Source organism: Arachis hypogaea, chromosome 2 (assembly GCF_003086295.3).
Source record: "Arachis hypogaea cultivar Tifrunner chromosome 2, arahy.Tifrunner.gnm2.J5K5, whole genome shotgun sequence".
Classification (NCBI taxonomy): Eukaryota; Viridiplantae; Streptophyta; class Magnoliopsida; order Fabales; family Fabaceae; genus Arachis; species Arachis hypogaea.
The window spans coordinates 53,730,314-53,753,126 of NC_092037.1; the positions used below are offsets into that span (position 1 = coordinate 53,730,314).

The following is a 22,813-nucleotide window of genomic DNA, read 5'->3' on the forward strand; positions in this document are numbered from 1 at the left end:
TGTTTTTAGTATGTTTTTGGTATGATCTAGTTAGTTTTTAGTATACTTTTATTAGTTTTTAGCTAAAATTCACTTTTCTGGACTTTACTATGAGTTTGTGTGTTTTTCTGTGATTTCAGGTATTTTCTGGCTGAAATTGAGGGTCCTGAGCAAAAATCTGATTCCGAGACCAAAAAGGACTGCAGATGCTGTTGGATTCTGACCTCCCTGCACTCGAAGTGGATTTTCTGGAGCTACAGAAGTCCAATTGCGCGCTCTCAACGGCATTGGAAAGTAGACATCCTGGGCTTTCCAGCAATATATGATAGTCCATACTTTGCCCGAGATTTGATGGCCCAAACCGGCGCCCAAAGTCTCCCTAAGAAATTCCAGCGTTAAACGCCGGAACTGGCATAAAACTTGGAGTTAAACGCCCAAACTGGCATGAAAGCTGGCGTTTAACTCCAGAAAACGTCTCTACACATAAAAGCTTCATTGCTCAGCCCAAGCACACACCAAGTGGACCCAGAAGTGGATTTTTACGTCATTTACTCATTTCTGTACACCCTAGGCTACTAGTTTACTATTAATAGGATCTTTTGACATTTTTATCAGGACCTTATGACCTCATGACATTTTTACACCCTTCTTTGTGTACTTTCCACAGCATGAGTCTCTAAACCCCATGGTTGGGGGTGAGGAGCTCTGCTGTGTCTTGATGGATTAATGCAAATACTACTGTTTCTCATTCAATCATGCTTGCTTCCATTCTAAGATAATACTTGTTCTTAATCCGGATGAATGTGATGATCCGTGACAATCATCATCATTCTCAACTATGAACGTGTGCCTGACAACCACCTCCATTCTACCTTAGATTAAGTAGTTATCTCTTGGATTCTTTAATCGGAATCTTCGTGGTATAAGCTAGAATTGATGGCGGCATTCAAGAGAATCCGGAAGGTCTAAACCTTGTCTGTGGTATTTTGAGTAGGATTCAATGACTGAATGACTGTGACGTGCTTCAAACTCCTGAAGGCGGGGCGTTAGTGACAGACGCAAAAGAATCACTGGATTCTATTCCGGCCTGATTGAGAACCGACAGATGATTAGCCTATGCTGTGACAGAGCATCAGGGACGTATTTTCACTGAGAGGATGGGAGGTAGCCATTGACAACAGTGAAACCCTACATACAGCTTGCCATGGAAGGAGACTTGCGTGTTTGAAGAAGAAGACAGTAGGAAAGCAGAGATTCAGAAGATGGAGCATCTCCAAACCTCAACCTATTCTCCATTACTGCAAAACAAGTAATCATTTCATGTTCTTTTGTCTTTCACAATCAATCCTGATAATTTCTGATATCCTGACTAAGATTTACAAGATAACCATAGCTTGCTCCAAGCCGACAATCTCTGTGGGATCGACCCTTGCTCACGCAAGGTATTACTTGGACGACCCAGTACACTTGCTGGTTAGTTGTGCGGAGTTGCAAAAGTGTGATTGCAATTTCGTGCACCACTTAGCTTCTTAGGCTAGGGCATGTAATGCCAAGCAGTGGAATTACATGGCACTTTCTTGGGTTGGCAGGGCGTTTCACGCCTCATTAAGGGCGTTACACGCCCTTGCTTGGGCTGCTCCCAAGGCTTGGTTGCTTACAAGGCGTGGCACGCCTTCTTCATAATGTGTCATGCCAGCTCATTGCTTTCTTCATGGGCATTTCATGCTTTCTTTAGCGTGACACGCCTTCTTTATTTAGCATTAGGGGCGTTGCACGCTCCTTCATGCATGGCACGCCAGCTTGATTTTGTCTCAGGGCGTGGCACGCCCTATTCTAGGCTTTGATAAACCACTATTTTATTATTTATTTTGTATTGAATTGGGTGGACTTTATCAACTTACCTTGCACTTATTCATTGAAATAGCATAGTTTCATGATTTCTTCCTAAATTGTGCTTAAGAGTAAAAACATGCTTTTTAGGCTCTTAAATTGCTAAATTTAATTCACTTTAATTCCATTCAATGCCTTGATGTGTTTGTTAAGTGATTTTAGGCTTAAAAGGCAAGGATGGCTTGAAAAAGTGAAGAAAAAGCATGTAAAAGTTTAGAAATCATGAAGAAATGAAATTTTGAAAATCTGCCCCGTTGTGCGTATGCATGCCTCATGTGTACGCATGACCTGGAATTTTGCCACTTTGTGCGTACGCATGCTGGTGCATGGATTTCCACGCTCCGTACAACTGAACCAGCAAGTGCACTGATTTGTCCAAGTAATACCTGAGGTGAGTCAAGGTCGATCCCACGAGGATTGTTGGCTTGGATCAAATAGTGGTTATTTTGTAAATCTTAGTCCGGCAGATAGAAAAGTTGTTTGATTAATTAAGTGCATAAAAATAAAGTAAAGATAACGTTACTCAGTGGTTGTGAATCTAATGATAAAAAGATTGTTAAGGCTTCAGAGGTGCTTTGTTCTTCTAGATTAATCCAGTCTCACTGTCTACGCCATCAATCATGACATCCAAAACAGGTTTTCAAATCCCAAAACATGTCAAAACTCCAAAAACATATTATTCTACTAAAATTACCTAACAAACATCAAAATGCAATTAACCAACTAAGCAACATAACCAATTATTCAAGAAATAAAAGCTAAAGGAGAGAAAGTTAGAAGGATATTATCATGGTGGAGTGTTTCTCACCTAGCACTTTGGTTTAAAGTCTTCAAGTTGGACTTTTGGTTGAAGCTCACATCAAGGAGGCTTGTGCTTCCATCCATCCTTGAGTTGCCAACCATGCTTGCTCTTCCAAGATCCTCTGGGATTCCAAACAAAATACATCAAGCTCTTAAGAATCCTCAAGCAAGCAATTTGGATCCAAAATTGCGGGTTGTAAAGTTGTATTCCCAGATCTCACACTTTGGTTTCTCTATCATCCTCTTGTTGATTTTCATTCTTGTATTTGGATGAACAACCTCCCAAATTTTCCTTGAAGCACCCACTTGATTGTTGGACTCCTCCTAATTGAACCTTGCACTACTTGTACTTTGAATTCTTTTGACAACCAACAACCAATCTTTCACCATTTAACACTCCAAGAAGCACTTTAAGTTGGTGATCCGTTTTCAATAGAGCATATTGGTATGGGCCTATGAAGCTCATGGAGGAAATTGTTATCCATTCAAATTGCCGTTGGATTGGAATTACTCTCTTGGACTCTTGCATGAATGCTTACACTTCTTGGATGTCTAACTCTTCCTCACCACCCTTTTCAAGCCCGTCCATATCTCTCTCAAACTTAAAAGGAGAAGGTTCCTCAAGATCATTGAGGGGGTTGACCAAGGTGGACAAAAAATCATTGATGATGCAATCCACTTCTTGATCAAACTCCCTCAATTCTCCATTCACCTCTTCCGGTTCACTTGTGTTACCTTTCTCCTCTTGTTGCTATTCTTGTTCTAGCTCTTCTTCTTTTCCTTGAGGCTTCGTGTTCTCCTCCTCTCTACACTCTTCCATTGCTCCTCCATATTCCTCTAAGGCAATGTCTTAATTGCTTGAGCGTAGTAGGGTCAAGCGATTCACCGCTTCAGCTATGGTGGCCATGAACTCCCTTGCTTCCTTCGGAACCATTCTTGCTCTTGAAAGAATGCTTAAATGTCTTGTTGTTCTTGGGGCAAAGTTTGGAAAACTTCACATTTATGTGGAAAAGAAGGTTCAAAGGTTGGGTGAAAGGTTGTGTAGTTGGAAGGTGTGTCATGTGGGTGGGGATATTGAGGTGGTGTATAAGGGGGTGATGGTTCATATGGTTGGTAGCAAGGTGTATAGACATCTTGATTCCATGGAGGTGGATGGTGTGGTACTTGAAGGTTTTGTGGTTGAGGGTTGTGTATGGGGTATCTTTCATATCTTTGGATTTGATATTCACATAGGGGACAGTTTGGGGGAGGATTTGGCTCGTTGTAGTATGGGGAAGATTGCTCCTCCCTCTATCGATTCTCCCACTCCATGATGCAATCCCAATTTGAATTCATCATACCCTACAAAATACTCACAACCATGCTCCAAGCAATAAGGGTGATAGCTCATAGAGAAAGTAGAAAATAAAAACAAAGGACATTAATAAACAAGAAAAACAAATACCTAAATATTAGCAAAAACAACCAAATAACCAAAAAGTAGGATATTTACAATATCAACATATTTACAACAACCAAAAGATGGCACTCAATTGCATTCCCCGGCAACGGTGCCAAAAACTTGATGAGAGAGAATTACGACGGTTCAGAAATTTAGCAAAACAATTTCTTCATTGATAGCATAGTCCGAACCGACAAGTAACTCTCTAAATCAAAGTTTAAATTCAAATCAAATATTAAACCTAGAGTAGTTAAACCTCAGGTCGTTCTCCCTAGGAATGCAATTGAAGTGTTACGCTTTCGGTTGTTAGGACAAAAAGGGGTTTTGAATCAAGAAACAAAAGATTAAAAGAACTAAGATATAAAAAATTTAAGAAATGATAAAAATTGATATGAATGCAAGTAAAAAAGAAAACAAGATCAAAACTAGTGAAAATGGTATAAAATGCATAAAGAAGCCTTGACTTGGGAATGAGAATCCAAGGAATCCTATCATCGTCATAACCACAACTATGATAATTATGATGAGTCCATCTCGCCTAGTTAAGCCCTAACATCAAGGAGTAGGTCAAGCAGGGCAGCCTCCCACGCATCCTGGCACGCCAAACGCCCCCTGGCAGCACCATCCGAGCGCTCAACGCTCCCTGGCGCGTCAATCCATTCCCGCCCTGCCCTTGGCACGGGCAGGGCAGCCTCTGGCGCACCAACTTTCGCACCACACGCACCAAGGCCGCACCAAATCACACCACCATGCATCAATTCTCTGCCCTGCCCTCCACAAGGGCAGGGCAGCCTCCTGGAAGTGGATTTTGGGCCAAAATTCAAATTAAAAATTAATTTGAACTCATTTCTTCACCAATCCAAAAGCCCATCCAAATCCCAAAATCCAAGAATAGAAAGTGTATAAATAGGACTTAGTTTGATGTAATTAGGACTTTTGGATTTTTACCTTTTGCTACCTTTATGCTCATTTTTGAATTTTCACTTTTACCTTGGCTTTGCAATTTTACTTTCATCTTGCTTTCGAGCTTCCTTGAGAGACTTGACCGAGAACTAAGAGGATCAAAGGAGAGTCTCCTTCCTCACTTCTCTTGGGCAATTCTACTCTTCTGTTTTCTGAGTATTGGGTGTGTGAAATTGGGGAAATTCTGTCCCAATTCCCATTCAAGCTCTTTGCCTTTAATTTTCTGCATAATTCAATCCAAATTCTGTTATTCAATTGCTTCTTCTTTAATTTTCTGTCAATTGCTTAGTGAATCTAGATCTGGGAAGGAAATTGGGTTTTAGGCTCTGCTACCTAAGCCCTGGGGATCCTGAGATCACTTTTGGTTCTTCTGTGAACCTTTACTGCACTTTAATTTCCTTGCTGTTTAAATTTCTGTTTGCATCCAATTCAATTTCTGCTATCTTCATTACTGCAATTTACTTTTCTTTTGTTAAGATCTTGCAATCCCACTCCTTAATTCCCTTTTATCTTCTAGCAATTTATCTTTCTTGCCATTTAAGTTACTGCAATTTAAGTTTCTTGCACTTTAAGTTTCAGTCATTTACTTTCTTGCTCTTTAAGTTTCTGCACTTTTACTCTTCTGTTCTTTATTTTACTGCAATTTTCCCTCTCCCCTTTACATTTACTGTCATTTACTTTCTGTTAAACACAAATCACTCAACCAAAGCTTGATTCGCTTGACTAAATCACCCACTGAACTAAAATTGCTCAATCCTTCAATCCCTGTGGGATCGACCTCACTCATGTGAGTTATTATTACTTGATGCGACCCGGTACACTTGCCGGTGAGTTTTGTGTTGGATCGCTTTCCACACATCAGAAAGAACTTTGCCTAGAAGGCATTGACTAGCTTTTCCCAAGAGTTCAGGCTTTCTTTAAGTTGTGAGTCCAACCATATCCTAGCTCTATCTCTTACAGCAAAAGGGAATAACATAAGTCTGTAGACCTCAGGGTCAACCCCATTAGTCTTGACAGTGTCACAGATTTGCAAGAATTCAGCTAAAAACTGATGAGGATCTTCCAATGGAAGTCCATGGGACTTGCAATTCTGTTGCATTAGAGAAACTAATTGAGGCTTAAGCTCAAAGTTGTTTGCTCCAATGGCAGGGATAGAGATGCTTCTCCCATAGAAGTCAGGAGTAGGTGCAGTAAAGTCACCCAGCACCTTATTTGCATTGTTGGCATTGTTGTTGTTTTCGGCTGCCATGGGTTCTTCTTCTTTGAAGATTTCTGTTAGGTCCTCTACAGAGACTTGTGCCTTAGCTTCTCTTAGCTTTCGCTTCAAGGTCCTTTCAGGTTCAGGATCAGCCTCAACAAGAATGCTTTTGTCTTTGCTCCTGCTCATATGAAAGAGAAGAGAACAAGAAAATATGGAATCCTCTATGTCACAGTATAGAGATTCCTTGAGGTGTCAGAGGAAAAGAAAAATAGAAGGAAGAAGTAGAAGAATTCGAACTTATCAAGAGAGATGGAGTTCGAATTGTTCATTGAGGAATAGTGTTAGTCCATAAATAGAAGGATGTGAGAAGAGGGGAAGAAATTTTCGAAAATTAAGTAAAAGATTTTAAAAACATTTTGAAAAATACTAATTGATTTTTGAAAACTAAGAGTGGAAAAGAAATCAAGTGATTTTTGAAAAAGATTTTGAAATTAGAAATAAAAAAGATATGATTGAAAACTATTTTGAAAAAGATATGATTAAGGAGATATGATTGAAAAGTTATGGTTTTAAAAAAAAGATGTGATTGAGAAGATATGATTTGAAAAACAATTTGAAAAGATTTGATTTTTTTAAAAAAATTAATAACCTGCCTAACAAGAAAGATATGATTCAGACATTAAACCTTTCTCAATAGAAAAGGCAACATACTTGAAATGTTGAATCAAGTCATTAATTGTTAGTAAGTATCTTTGAAAAAGAAAGAAATTGATTTTGAAAACATATGATTGAAAAGATATGATTTGAAAAAGATTTGATTTTGAAAAATTTTGAAAACTTGAAAAAAATTTGAATTAAAAACAGAATCTTCCTTTTTGTGCCATCCTGGCGTTAAACGCCCAGAATGGTATCCATTCTGGCATTTAACGCCCAAAGCACTACCCTTTTGGGCGTTAAAAGCCCAGCCAGGCACCCTGGCTGGCGTTTAAACGCTAGTTTGCCTTCCTCACTGGGCGTTTTGAACGCCCAGCTTTTTCTGTGTAACTCCTCTGCTGTATATTCTGAATCTTCGATTCTCTGTATTATTGACTTGAAAAGACACAAATAAAAAAATTTTAGATTTTTAATAATGAGGAATAATCAAAATGCAACTAAAATCAAATAAACAATGCATGCAAGACACCAAACTTAGAAGTTTGTATACTACTGACACTAACAAAATGAGAATGCATATGAGAAACAACAAGACACTCAAGACAAGAGAATTTAAAGATCAGAGCAAGGAAATCATCAAGAACATCTTGAAGATCACTTAAGACATATGAATGAATGCAAGAAGAATAGAAACATGCAATTGACACCAAACTTAACATGAGACACTAGACTCAAACAAGAAATATTTTTTGGATTTTATGATTTTGTAAATTTTTTTTTTGGATTTTTCGAAAAGTAAGTGGAAAAGAAAATAAAGGTATCAAAATTCTTAATGAGAATTCCAGGAATCATGCAACGTTAGTCTAAAGCTTTAGTCTAAAGTAATTAGACATGGCTAGCCAAGTTTCAGCAGGACATTACATTCAAGAGCCAAATTGATGAGAATCAATCAGCTTTGGTGATGATAAGAACATCACCTTGAAACACTAGAATTCATTCTTAAGAACTCTGAAGAAAAATGCCTAATCTAAGCAACAAGAAGAACCGTCAGTTGTCCAAACTCAACAATCCCCGGCAACGGCGCCAAAAACTTGGTGCACGAAATTGTGATCATCAATGGCGCCATCAACATGGTACGCTCAATTGCAATCTCAACTCTTTATCACAACTTCGCACAACTAACCAGCAAGTGCACTGGGTCGTCCAAGTAATAAACCTTACGCGAGTAAGGGTCGATCCCACGGAGATTGTTGGTATGAAGCAAGCTATGGTCACCTTGTAAATCTTAGTCAGGCAGATTCAAATGGTTATGGATGATTTATGAATAAAGCATAAAACAAGATAGAGATACTTATGTAATTCATTGGTGAGAATTTCAGATAAGCGAATGGAGATGCTTTGTCCCTTCCGTCTCTCTGCTTTCCTACTGTCTTCATCCAATCCTTCATACTCCTTTCCATGGCAAGCTGTATGTTGGGCATCACCGTTGTCAGTGGCTACAGTCCCGTCCTCTCAGTGAAAATGTTCAACGCACCCTGTCACGGCACGGCTAATCATCTGTCAGTTCTCAATCAGGTTGGAATAGAATCCATTGATTCTTTTGCGTCTGTCACTAACGCCCAGCCTTCAGGAGTTTGAAGCTCGTCACAGTCATTCAATCATTGAATCCTACTCAGAATACCACAGACAAGGTTTAGACCTTCCGGATTCTCTTGAATGCCGCCATCAATTCTAGCTTATACCACGAAGATTCCGATTAAGGAATCCAAGAGATAAACATTCAAGCCTTGTTTGCTTGTAAAACGGGAGTGGTTGTCAGGCATGCGTTCATAAGTGAGAATGTTGATAAGCGTCATATAATCATCACATTCATCAAGTTCTTGAGTGCGAATGAATATCTTGGAATAAGAACAAGCTGAATTGAATAGAAGAACAATAGTACTTGCATTAATACTCGAGGTACAGCAGAGCTCCACACCTTAATCTATGGTGTGTAGAAACTCCACCGTTAAAAATACATAAGAACAAGGTCTAGGCATGGCCGAATGGCCAGCCCCATGATCTAAGATAGCATAAGACTATTCAAAGATAGCTACCAAGATGAAAATACAATAGCAAAAGGTCCTATTTGTAGAGAACTAGTAGCCTAGGGTTTACAGAGATGAGTAAATGACATAAAAATCCACTTCCGGGCCCATTTGGTGTGTGCTTGGGCTGAGCATTGAAGCTTTCATGTGTAGAGACTTTTCTTGGAGTTAAATGCCAGCTTTTGTACCAGTTTGGGCGTTTAACTCCCATTCTTGTGCCAGTTCTGGCGTTTAACGCGGGGCATTCTTGAGCTGATTTGGAAGGCCGATTTGGGCCATCAAATCTTGGGCAAAGTATAAACTATTATACATTGCTGGAAAGCCCATGATGTCTACTTTCCAACGCCGTTGAGAGCGCGCCAATTGGGCTTCTGTAGCTCCAGAAAAATCCACTTCGAGTGCAGGGAGGTCAGAATCCAACAACATCTGCAGTCCTTTTCAGCCTCTGAATCAGATTTTTGCTCAGGTCCCTCAATTTCAGCCAGAAAATACCTGAAATCACAGAAAAACACACAAACTCATAGTAAAGTCCAGAAAAGTGAATTTTAACTAAAAACTAATAAAAATATACTAAAAACTAACTAAATCCTACTAGAAACATACTAAAAACAATGCCAAAAAGCGTACAAATTATCCACTCATCAGTACGCTCTCTTTCTTAAATCATATATTATTCAAGAATAGTAAAATAGAATTCTTATTTACTTAGTGCTAAAAGATTCCATTGTGCTTCTGTGATGAGATATTATTCAGTCAGTGTAAAATAGAAGTAGTGTTTTGTGATATATTTTTTTGACAAAATTTAAAGGAGTCAAGTATTTAGTCTATATTATATCTGTATGCTCATGGTTTATTCATTTTATGTTGAATCTATTTGGTGTCATATAATTGAGATGAAATTTTTTTATTGTTGTGCATATTTTTTTCCGTTTTATCTTTACCAGGTTGCCTTGATGTTGGTAATCCTAACTATGAATGTTCAATCTGTGGTGTGTGTTTCTGGTTATTAGAACGTGTTAAAAGAGACTTTACAGTTAATCATCCTATTTTTACTGTTTGTTGCTCAAAAGGAAAAATTCAGTTACCTTATCTCCGAAAGCCCCCGGATCTGTTATATAATTTGATTAACAGACATGATAGTAAGAGTTTGTACTTCCAAAAAATTATTCGATCTTATAACAGTATGTTTGCCTTCACGTCTCTTGGCGGTAAGGTATTGGATTCAGTGAATGATGGGAGGGGTCCACTGTAGTTTATAACAACTGGCCAAAATTATCATTGGATTGGAAGTTTGCTCCCAAATATTGGTCAAAAGCCTAAATTTGCGCAGTTATATATATACAACACTCAGCATGAGATAATGCATAGGCAGCGAATCTTTGGGTATGTGTGTTTGAAATTTTGTTGTTCAGTCTTTTTATTATATTTTCCTGATGTTTTAGTGTTATTTGTATTGGAAAACAGGTTTATAGCCGTGATTTCATAGTTATACTGTGAATTGTTCCCGTTATAATGTGTTATTAATAATTTTTTGCTAATAATGATTTATCAAAATATATGATAATTCTGTGTTGTTTTTAAATATATTTTTGTGGTTAATGTATATTTCTTTTAGGCAAACATCTGAGATAGATAAAGAATTGATAACTGAGTTGTTGCAAATGATCGATACTCATAATGTTATAGCACAGTCATTTCGAAGAGTCAGAGAATTCTATCAGTGTCATCGATCTGAAATTTTCTCTTTGAAGTTGTATTCGCAAAGGAAGGTTGATCGAAGAATTTACAGTGCTCCCTCTTGTGATGAAGTTGCTGCTTTGATTGTTGGAGATTTTGATTCGTCGGATCATGGTCGGGACATTATTGTTCAATCTACTGGTGGTCAGTTGCAACGTATTTATGAAACTCATGCTCTGTATTGGCCCTTACAGTATCCTTTGTTGTTTCCATACGGCGAGAATGGTTACCAGCTGAACATTGCTTATCGAGGTGAACAGCCTGGATATGTTCCTAGAAGGAGAACAAGGGTTTCCCTCAGGGAATTCATATGTTTTCATCTCCAGATTAGGGAGCACAAAGATGCAATTATTCACAAGTGTAGGTGATTATTTGAACAATTTGTTATTGATTGTTTCACCGTGATTGAGTCCTAAAGGTTGTATGAGATTAGAATGAAGCAAAGTACAATTAGAGGAGAAGTCCTTCAAGGAATAGAGGAGGCTATGGGTCGAGGCGATGATGAAGCTTCTTTAATTGGGACACGAATCATTTTGCCTTCTTCCTTCACTGATGGTAGACGTTATATGTTTAACCTTTGTCAGGATGCCTGATGAGCGGATAATTTGTACGCTTTTTGGCATTGTTTTTAGTATGTTTTTGGTATGATATAGTTAGTTTTTAGTATATTTTTATTAGTTTTTAGTTAAAATTCACTTTTCTGGACTTTACTATGAGTTTGTGTGTTTTTCTGTGATTTCAGGTATTTTCTGACTGAAATTGAGGGACCTGAGCAAAAATCTGATTCAGAGACCAAAAAGGACTGCAGATGCTGTTGGATTCTGACCTCCCTGCACTCGAAGTGGATTTGCTGGAGCTACAGAAGCCCAATTGGCGCGCTCTCAACGGCGTTGGAAAGTAGACATCCTGGGCTTTCCAGCAATATATGATAATCCATACTTTGCCCAAGATTTGATGGCCCAAACCGGCGTTCAAAGTCACCTTCAAGATTTCCAGCGTTAAACGCCGGAACTGGCACCCAAATGGGAGTTAAACGCCCAAACTGGCATAAAAGCTGGCGTTTAACTCCAAGAAGAGTCTCTACACGAAAATGCTTCATTGCTCAGCCCAAGCACACACCAAGTGGGCCCGGAAGTGGATTTTTATGTCATTTACTCATCTCTGTACACCCTAGGCTACTAGTTTTCTATAAGTAGGACCTTTTGACTATTGTATTTTCATCTTGGGATCTTTGGAACCTTTTTCTCTAGATCTTTTGATCACTTTGGGAGGCTGGCCATTCGGCCATGCCTAGACCTTGTTCTTATGTATTTTCAACGGTGGAGTTTCTACACACCATAGATTAAGGTGTGGAGCTCTGCTGTACCTCGAGTATTAATGCAATTACTATTGTTCTTCCATTCAATTCCGCTTGTTCTTGTTCTAAGATATCACTTGTTCTTCAACTTGATGAATGTGATGATCCGTGACACTCATCATCATTCTCACCTATGAACGTGTGACTGACAACCACCTCCGTTCTACCTTAGATTGAGTGAATATCTCTTGGATTCCTGATTTCACGATGCATGGTTGATCGCCTGACAACCGAGTGCTCGTCTGACAAACGAGCCAACCATTCCATGAGATCAGAGTCTTCGTGGTATAGGCCAGAACTGATGATGGCATTCAAGAGAATCCGGAAGGTCTAACCTTGTCTGTGGTATTCTGAGTAGGATTCAATGATTGAATGACTGTGACGTGCTTCAAACTCCTAGCAGGCGGGGCGTTAGTGACAGACGCAAAAGAATCGCTGGATTCTATTCCGGCCTGACCGAGAACCGACAGATGATTAGCCATGCTGTGACAGAGCATAGGAACATTTTCACTGAGAGGATGGGAGGTAGCCACTGACAACGGTGAAATCCTACATAAGCTTGCCATGGAAAGGAGTAAGAAGGATTGGATGAAGACAGTAGGAAAGCAGAGAGACGGAAGGGAAGGCATCTTCATGCGCTTATCTGAAGCTCCTACCAATGAATTACATAAGTACCTCTATCTTTATCTTTATGTTTATTTCGTTCATCACCATATCCATTTGAGTTTGCCTGAATAAGATTTACAAGATGACCATAGCTTGCTTCATACTAACAATCTCCGTGGGATCGACCCTTACTCGCGTAAGGTTTATTACTTGGACGACCCAGTGCACTTGCTGGTTAGTTGTGCGAAGTTGTGTTAATGCCATGGTATTGAACACCAAGTTTTTGGGGTTCATGACCGGGGATTATGAGAGTTGTGAAAAGTATTGTTCACAATTTCGCGCTACCAAGTTTTTGGCGCCGTTGCCGGGGATTGTTCAGTTTGGACAACTGACGGTTCATCTTGTTGCTTAGATTAGGTATTTATTTTTTTCGAAATTCTTGAAGAAGAATTCTAGAGTTTCATGATGATTTGTTGAAATCTGGCTGGCTGAGATGCCATGTCTAATCTCATTGGACCGAGGTTTCAACTTATCATCACAAGAGCTTGTTGATTTCTATCAATCTTGCTTTTGGAGCAGTGATCTGCTAAGGCTTGGCTGGCCTTTGGCCATGTCTAGTGTTTTGGACCGAAGCTTTCTTTGAAAGCTTGGCTGGCTGTGAAGCCATGTCTAATTCCTGGACCGGAGTCTTAGACTAGCATTGCACTGATTCCTGGAATTCTCATTAAGAATTTTGATATTTTTTCCATTTAATTTTCGAAAAACACAAAAAAAAAATCAAAAAAAAATTCATAAAATCCAAAAATTTCTTGCTTGAGTCTAGTGTCTCATCTTAAGTTTGGTGTCAATTGCATGCATTCATTCACGTGTCTTAAGGATCTTCAAGTAATTCTTGATGATTTTCGTGCTCTGATCTTTAAATTCAATTGACTTGAGTGTTTTGTGTGTCTCATATGCATTTCCATTTTGTTAGTGTCAGTAGTATACAAACTGCTAAGTTTGGTGTCGTGCATGCATTGTTATTTGATTCTTGTTGCATTTTTCCTTATTATTAAAAATCCAAAAATATTTGTAATTTGTGTCTTTTCAAGTCAATAATACAGAAGAATTGAAGATTCAGAACATTCAGCAGAGGAATTGCACAGAAAAAGCTGGGCGTTCAAAACGCCCAGTGAAGAAGGACAGACTGGCGTTTAAACGCCAGCCAGGGTACCTGGTTGGGCGTTTAACGCCCAAAAGGGTATAGTTTTGGGCGTTAAACGCCAGAATGTGCACCATTCTGGGCGTTTAACGCCAGGATGGCACAAGGGGGAAGATTCTGTTTTCAAATCAATTTTTTTTCAGGTTTTCAAAGTTTTTCAAAATCAAATCTTTTTCAAATCATATCTTATCAATCATGTGTTTTCAAAATCAATTTCTTTCCATTTTCAAAGATACTTACTATCAATTAATGATTTGATTCAACAATTCAAGTATGTTGCCTTTTCTGTTGAGAAAGGTTTAATATTTGAATCATATCTTTTCTTGTTAGCCAAGTTTCTAATTTTCAAAATCAAATCTTTTTAAATGTTTTTCAAATCATATCTTCTCAATCACATCTTTTTTTAAACCAACCATATCTTCTTAACCACATCTTTTTCAAAATAGTTTTCAATCAAATCTTTTTGACTTCTAATTTCAAAATCTTTTTCAAAAATCACTTGATTTCTTTTCTACTTTCATTTTCGAAAATTAAGTAATGTTTTTCAAAAATGTTTTCAAATATTTTTTAGTTAATTTTCGAAAATCACTTCCCTCCTTCTCACATCCTTCTATTTATGGACTAACACTATCCCTTAATGCAAAATTCGAACTCCATCTTCTTTGATAAGTTCGAATTTTCTACTTCTGTCTTCTACTTTTCTTTTCCTCTGACACTTCAAGGAATCTCTATACTGTGACATAGAGGATTCCACATTTTCTTGTTCTTTTCTCTTTCTTATGAGCAGGAGCAAAGACAAAAGCATTCTTGTTGAAGCTGACCCTGAACCTGAAAGGACCTTGAAAAGAAAGCTAAGAGAAGCCAAAGCACAACTCTCTTTAGAGGATCTGACCGAATTCTTCAAAGAAGAAGAACTCATGGCAGCCGAAAACAACAACAATGCCAACAATGCAAGGAAGGTGCTGGGTGACTTTACTGCACCTACTCCCGACTTCTATGGGAGAAGCATCTCTATCCCTGCCATTGGAGCAAACAACTTTGAGCTTAAGCCTCAATTAGTTTCTCTAATGCAACAGAATTGCAAGTTCCATGGACTTCCATTGGAAGATCCTCATCAGTTTTTAGCTGAATTCTTGCAAATCTGTGATACTGTCAAGACTAATGGGGTTGACCCTGAGGTCTACAGACTTATGCTATTCCCTTTTGCTGTAAGAGACAGAGCTAGGACATGGTTGGACTCTCAACCTAAAGAAAGCCTGGACTCTTGGGAAAAGCTAGTCAATGCCTTCTTGGCAAAGTTCTTTCCACCTCAAAAATTGAGTAAGCTTAGAGTGGAAGTCCAAACCTTCAGACAGAAGGATGGAGAATCCCTCTATGAAGCTTGGGAAAGATACAAACAATTAATCATAAAGTGCCCCTCTGACATGCTTTCTGAATGGAGCATCATAGGTATTTTCTATGATGGTCTCTCTGAACTATCCAAGATGTCTTTGGATAGCTCTGCAGGAGGATCTCTTCATCTGAAGAAGACGCCTACTGAAGCTCAAGAACTGATTGAAATGGTTGCAAATAACCAATTCATGTACATTTCTGAAAGAAATCCTGTGAACAATGAGACTAGTCAGAAGAAAGGAGTTCTTGAGATTGACACTCTGAATGCCATATTGGCTCAGAATAAAATATTGACTCAACAAATCAATATGATTTCTCAAAGTCTGTCTGGAATGCAAAATGCACCAAGCAGTACTAAGGAGGCTTCATCTGAGGAAGAAGCCTATGATCCTGAGAACCCTTCAATGGAAGAGGTGAATTACATGGGAGAACCCTATGGAAACACCTATAATCCTTCATGGAGAAATCATCCAAAATTCTCATGGAAGGATCAACAGAGACCTCAACAAGGTTTCAACAACAATAATGGTGGAAGAAACAGGTTTAGCAATAGCAAGCCTTTTCCATCATCTTCTCAGCAACAGACAGAGAGTTCTAAGCAGAATACCTCTGACTTAGCAACCATGGTCTCTGATCTAATCAAAACCACTCAAAGTTTCATGACTGAAACAAGGTCCTCCATTAGAAATTTGGAAGGACAAGTGGGTCAGCTGAGCAAGAAAATTACTGAACTCCCTCCTAGTACTCTTCCAAGCAATACAGAAGAAAATCCAAAAGGAGAGTGCAAGGCCATCAACATGGCCGAATTTTGGGAGGAAGAAGAGGCAGTGAACGCCACTGAGGAAGGCCACACTGGACGTCCACTGGCCTCCAATGAGTTCCCAAATGAGGAACCATGGGAATCTGAGGCTCAAACTGAGATCATAGAGATTCCATTGGACTTACTTCTGCCGTTCATGAGCTCTGATGAGTATTCTTCCTCTAAAGAGGATGAGTATGTCACTGAAGAGCAAGTTGCTAAATACCTTGGAGCAATCATGAAGCTAAATGACAAGTTATTTGGAAATGAGACTTGGGAGGATGAACCCCCTTTGCTCACCAAAGAACTGGATGACTTGTCTAGGCAGAAATTACCTCAAAAGAGACAGGATCTTAGGAAGTTTTCAATACCTTGTACTATAGGCACCATGACCTTCAAGAAGGCCTTGTGTGACTTAGGGTCAAGTGTAAACCTCATGCCTCTCTCTGTAATGGAGAAGTTAGGGATCTCTGAGGTGCAAGCTGCAAAAATCTCACTAGAGATGGCAGACAATTCAAGAAAACAAGCCCATGGACTTGTAGAGGATGTTCTGGTTAAAGTTGAAGACCATTACATCCCTACTGATTTCATAGTCCTAGAGACTGGGAAGTGCATGGATGAATCCATCATCCTTAGCAGACCCTTCCTAGCCACAGCAAGGGCTGTGATTGATGTTGATAGAGGAGAGATGATCATTCAAGTGAATGAAGAATCCTTGGTGTTTAAGGCCCAAGGATATCCCTCTGTCACCATGGAGAAGAAGCATGAAGAACTTCTCTCAAAACAGAGCCAAACAGAGCCCCCACAGTCAAACTCTAAGTTTGGTGTTGGAAGGCCGCAACCAAACTCTAAGTTTGGTGTTGAACCCCCACATTCAAACTCTAAGTTTGGTGTTGGGAGGTTCCAACATGGCTCTGAGCATTTCTGAGGCTCCATGAGAGTCCTGTGTCAAGCTAATGACATTAAAGAAGCGCTTGTTGGGAGGCAACCCAATGTTTTATGATTAACTATTTTCTTTTGTTATTTTATCTTTTTTGTAGGTTGATGATCATGAGAAGTCACAAAATTAATGAAAAAAGCAAAAACAGAATGAAAAACAGGAAGAAAAATAGCACACCCTGGAGGACGCACCCACTGGCGTTTAAACGCCAGTGGGTTAGCTGTTGGGCGTTTAACGCCCAGTCTGGCACCATTCTGGGCGTTTAACGCCAAAAAGGGGCACCAGACTGGCGTTAAACGCCAGAAATGGGCAAGAAGCTGGCGTTAAACGCCAGAAATGGGCACCAGCCCGGCGTTTAACGCCAGAATTGGCACAAAACGAGATTTTGCTTGCCATTTGGTGCAGGGATGACTTTTCCTTGACACCTCAGGATCTGTGGACCCCACAGGATCCCCACCTACCCTACCACTCTCTCTCTCTTCTTCACCCATTCACCAATCACCTCAACACCTCTTCCCCAAAAACCCTTCACCTATCAAATCCCATCTTTCTCTTCACCACTCACATCCATCCTTCATAAAACCCCACCTACCTCACCATTCAAATTCAAACCACTTTCCCACCCAAACCCACCCTCAAATGGCTGAACCCTATCCTTCCCCCTTCCCTATATAAACCCTCCTTCACTCCTTCATTTTCACACAACATACACACCACTTCTCCCCTTCTTGGCCGAAAATAAAAGCCATTCCCTTCTCCTTCATTTCTTCTTCTTCTACTCTCTTCTTTCTTCTTTTGCTCGAGGACGAGCAAACATTTTAAGTTTGGTGTGGTAAAAGCATTGCTTTTTGTTTTTCCATAACCATTTATGGCATCCAAGGCCGGAGAACCCTCTAGAAAGAGGAAAGGGAAGGCAAAAGCTTTCACCTCCGAGTCATGAGAGATGGATAGATTCATCTCAAGGGTGCATCAAGACCATTTCTATGAAGTTGTGGCCTTGAAGAAGGTGATCCCCGAGGTCCCTTTTTCACTCAAAAAGGGTGAATATCCGGAGATCCGACATGAGATCCAAAGAAGAGGTTGGGAAGTTCTTACCAACCCCATTCAACAAGTCAGAATCTTGATGGTTCAAGAGTTCTATGCCAATGCATGGATCACTAAGAACCATGATCAAAGTGTGAACCCGAATCCAAAGAATTATCTTACTATGGTTCGGGGGAAATACTTGGATTTTAGTCCGGAAAGTGTAAGGTTGGCATTCAATTTGCCTATGATGCAAGGAGATGAACATCCTTACACTAGAAGGGTCAACTTTGATCAAAGGTTGGACCAAGTCCTCTACCTTGGCAAGGTTAGCCTTTCCTCATCTCATTTGTCACCTCTGTTATTCAGTGGGAGTTGACATAGAGGGAGACACCCCCATTGATGAGGACAAGCCCATCACTAAGAAGAGGATGGAGCACACAAGAGACCCCACTCATCACGAGATCCCTGAGATTCCTCAAGGGATGCACTTTCCTCCACAAAACTATTGGGAGCAACTGAACACCTCCCTAGGAGAATTGAGTTCCAACATGGGACAACTAAGGATGGAGCACCAAGAACACTCCATCATCCTCCATGAAATTAGAGAAGATCAAAGAATCATGAGGGAGGAGCAACAAAGACAAGGAAGAGACATTGAGGAGCTCAAGCACTCCATAGGATCTTCAAGAGGAAGAAAGAGCCGCCATCACTAAGGTGGACCCGTTCTTTGATTTCCTTGTTCTTTATTCTTCTGTTTTTCGAATTTTATGTGCTTATGTTTATCCATGTTTGTGTCTTGTGATCATTAGTGTCTTAGTGTCTATGCCTTAAAGTTATGAATGTCCTATGAATCCATCACCTCTCTTAAATAAAAACGTGCTCAATTGAAAAAGAAAAGAATTGCATGAATTTTGAATTTTATAACAGTTTAATTATTTTGATGTGGTGGCAATATTTTTGTTTTCTGAATGTATGCTTAAACAGTGCATATGTATCTTGAATTTGTGGTTCATGAATGTTGGCTCTTGAAAGAATGATGAAAAAGGAGACATGTTACTGAGGATCTGAAAAATCATTAAAATGATTCTTAAAGCAAGAAAAAGCATTTCTATTCAAAAAAAAAATTTCGAAAAAAAAAGAGAAAAAGAAAAAGAGAAATAAAGTTGTGATCCAAGGCAATAAGATTGTGCTTAAGAACCCTGGACACCTCTAGTTGGGGACTCTAGCAAAGCTGAGTCACAATCTGAAAAGGTTCACCCAATTATGTGTCTGTGGCATGTATGTATCCGGTGGTAATACTGGAAGACAGAGTGCTTTGGGCCACGGCCAAGACTCAATAAGTAGCTATGTTCAAGAATCATCATACTCTACTAGGAGAATCAATAACACTATCTGGATTCTAAGTTCCTAAAGAAGCCAACCATTCTGAATTTCAAGGGAGAGAGTGAGATGCCAAAACTATTCAGAGGCAAAAAGCTAAAAGCCCCGCTCATCTAATTAATACTGATCTTCACAGATGTTTTTGGGATTCATTGCATATTCTCTTCTTTTTATCTTATTTGATTTTCAGTTGCTTGAGGACAAGCAAAAATTTAAGTTTGGTGTTGTGATGAGCGGATAATTTGTACGCTTTTTGGCATTGTTTTTAGTATGTTTTTGGTATGATATAGTTAGTTTTTAGTATATTTTTATTAGTTTTTAGTTAAAATTCACTTTTCTGGACTTTACTATGAGTTTGTGTGTTTTTCTGTGATTTCAGGTATTTTCTGGCTGAAATTGAGGGACCTGAGCAAAAATCTGATTCAGAGACCAAAAAGGACTGCAGATGCTGTTGGATTCTGACCTCCCTGCACTCAAAGTGGATTTTCTGGAGATACAGAAGCCCAATTGGCGCACTCTCAACGGCGTTGGAAAGTAGACATCCTGGGCTTTCCAGCAATATATGATAGTCCATACTTTGCCCAAGATTTGATGGCCCAAACCGGCGTTCAAAGTCACCTTCAAGATTTCCAGCGTTAAACGCCGGAACTGGCACCCAAATGGGAGTTAAACGCCCAAACTGGCATAAAAGCTGGCGTTTAACTCCAAGAAGAGTCTCTACACGAAAATGCTTCATTGCTCAGCCCAAGCACACACCAAGTGGGCCCGGAAGTGGATTTTTATGTCATTTACTCATCTCTGTACACCCCAGGCTACTAGTTTTCTATAAGTAGGACCTTTTGACTATTGTATTTTCATCTTGGGATCTTTGGAACCTTTTTCTCTAGATCTTTTGATCACTTTGGGAGGCTGGCCATTCGGCCATGCCTAGACCTTGTTCTTATGTATTTTCAACGGTGGAGTTTCTACACACCATAGATTAAGGTGTGGAGCTCTGCTGTACCTCGAGTATTAATGCAATTACTATTGTTCTTCCATTCAATTCCGCTTGTTCTTGTTCTAAGATATCACTTGTTCTTCAACTTGATGAATGTGATGATCCGTGACACTCATCATCATTCTCACCTATGAACGTGTGACTGACAACCACCTCCGTTCTACCTTAGATTGAGTGAATATCTCTTGGATTCCTGATTGCACGATGCATGGTTGATCGCCTGACAACCGAGTGCTCGTCTGACAAACGAGCCAACCATTCCGTGAGATCAGAGTCTTCGTGGTATAGGCCAGAACTGATGGCGGCATTCAAGAGAATCCGGAAGGTCTAACCTTGTCTGTGGTATTCTGAGTAGGATTCAATGATTGAATGACTGTGACGTGCTTCAAACTCCTAGCAGGCGGGGCGTTAGTGACAGACGCAAAAGAATCGCTAGATTCTATTCCGGCCTGACCGAGAACCGACAGATGATTAGCCATGCTGTGACAGAGCATAGGAACATTTTCACTGAGAGGATGGGAGGTAGCCACTGACAACGGTGAAACCCTACATAAGCTTGCCATGGAAAGGAGTAAGAAGGATTGGATGAAGACAGTAGGAAAGCAGAGAGACGGAAGGGAAGGCATCTTCATGCGCTTATCTGAAGCTCCTACCAATGAATTACATAAGTACCTCTATCTTTATCTTTATGTTTATTTCGTTCATCACCATATCCATTTGAGTTTGCCTGACTAAGATTTACAAGATGACCATAGCTTGCTTCATACTAACAATCTCCGTGGGATCGACCCTTACTCGCGTAAGGTTTATTACTTGGACGACCCAGTGCACTTGCTGGTTAGTTGTGCGAAGTTGTGTTAATGCCATGGTATTGAACACCAAGTTTTTGGGGTTCATGACCGGGGATTATGAGAGTTGTGAAAAGTATTGTTCACAATTTCGCGCTACCAATGCCATGGCAATTTGTAAACATTTTTAGCTATCTAGATTTATTCCTCACTATTACATGTAATCCAAATTGGCCTGAATTTCAGCGATTCACAGAGCGAGATCGAATTTCCATCACTGATCGTCCTGATATCTCTTGTCGTGTCTTTCATGCTAAGTTGAAGTGCCTCCTTAGCGATCTCAAGGAAGGTGTTTTTTTTTGGTCCACTTAATGCAGGTATGTTATTTTCTCGCTTAGCATTTCAATTTCTGTCTGTTGTCTTCGTACATGTAGTTGTCTGGCTTCTTTAGGATGTTTTTGTATTTTTTAAGTATGTATACAATTGAGTTCCAAAAAAGAGGTCTACCACATGCACACAAGTTACTTTGGCTTAACGGGGAAAGCAACTTACAAAGTGTTGAAATTGTTGATGAATTCATCTGTGCCGAGTTACCCAATCCCTAGAAATTTCCATCTTTTTATAATGTCGTCACCAAGTACATGATCCATGAAAGATGGTAAGTGCTCAAAATTTTATCCGAAAAGATTTGTTGACCAAATGAGCTTTGATGAAGATGGCTATCCAATATATAGACGTCGTAATATGGGTGTGACAGTGAAGATCAATGACGTTGATATTCACAACAGATTTGTTGTGCCCTATAATCCATTGCTGTTAATGAAATATCAAGCTCACATAAATATTGAGTTTTGTAACAAGTCAAACATCATTAAGTATCTTTTTAAGTATGTCAATAAGGGTCCGGATCGGGTGACTGCAACTGTTGGAGAAACATATGATGTTGGTGAATCTTTTCAGGTGGTTGATGAGATCAAACAATATTACGACTGTCATTATTTATCACCGTCTGAATCAATGTGGAGAATTTTTGCTTATGATATTCATCATAGATGGCCATTGTTCCGAGGGTTACCTGAACTGTAGGTCGATCTCGGATGAAATTTTCTGTATTGATCGACGATGAAGTGTCCGGCGTATGGGTGGTGGCCGGAGCAGTCACATCCGACTTGTTGGACTGGTAATGCTGCTGATCCTTTGTCACCGGAGGATGGTGGTACCTGCAAGGGACTCCGATGCTTAAGTTAGCAAGGGTATTAAGCAGGTTTTTAGTAGAATCAGAGTGTGAGTTATACCTGGGTGTTCCAGTGTATTTATAATGATGAGGAGTGACCTTTCTGGAGATAAGATAGTTATCTTATGTTATCTTATCTTTGAGTGAAGTCATCTTATCTTCAAGAAAACCGCCCTTATCTCTATAGGCTTGGGATGCCTTTGGATTTGGGTCGTGTTCCTCTGTTTGGGCCCTTTTGGGCTTTTCCTGGTGATTTGGCCGAGCTCTTTGAGAAGAGGTCGGATAGTCCTGACCTGAAGAGGTCAGTCGGCTTGTCGTCGATCATCCCAGGTCAGACATC

At 39.7% G+C, this 22,813-nt stretch overlaps 1 non-coding gene across 1 annotated transcript; it reads right to left on the reverse strand.

Moving 5' to 3' along the window:
• Window positions 1-15,239: 15,239 nt before the first annotated feature.
• LOC112768372 (small nucleolar RNA R71) lies at window positions 15,240-15,347 on the reverse strand. Its single transcript, XR_003185813.1, has one exon. It is a non-coding gene; the product is annotated as a small nucleolar RNA R71 (small nucleolar RNA).
• Window positions 15,348-22,813: the final 7,466 nt, after the last annotated feature.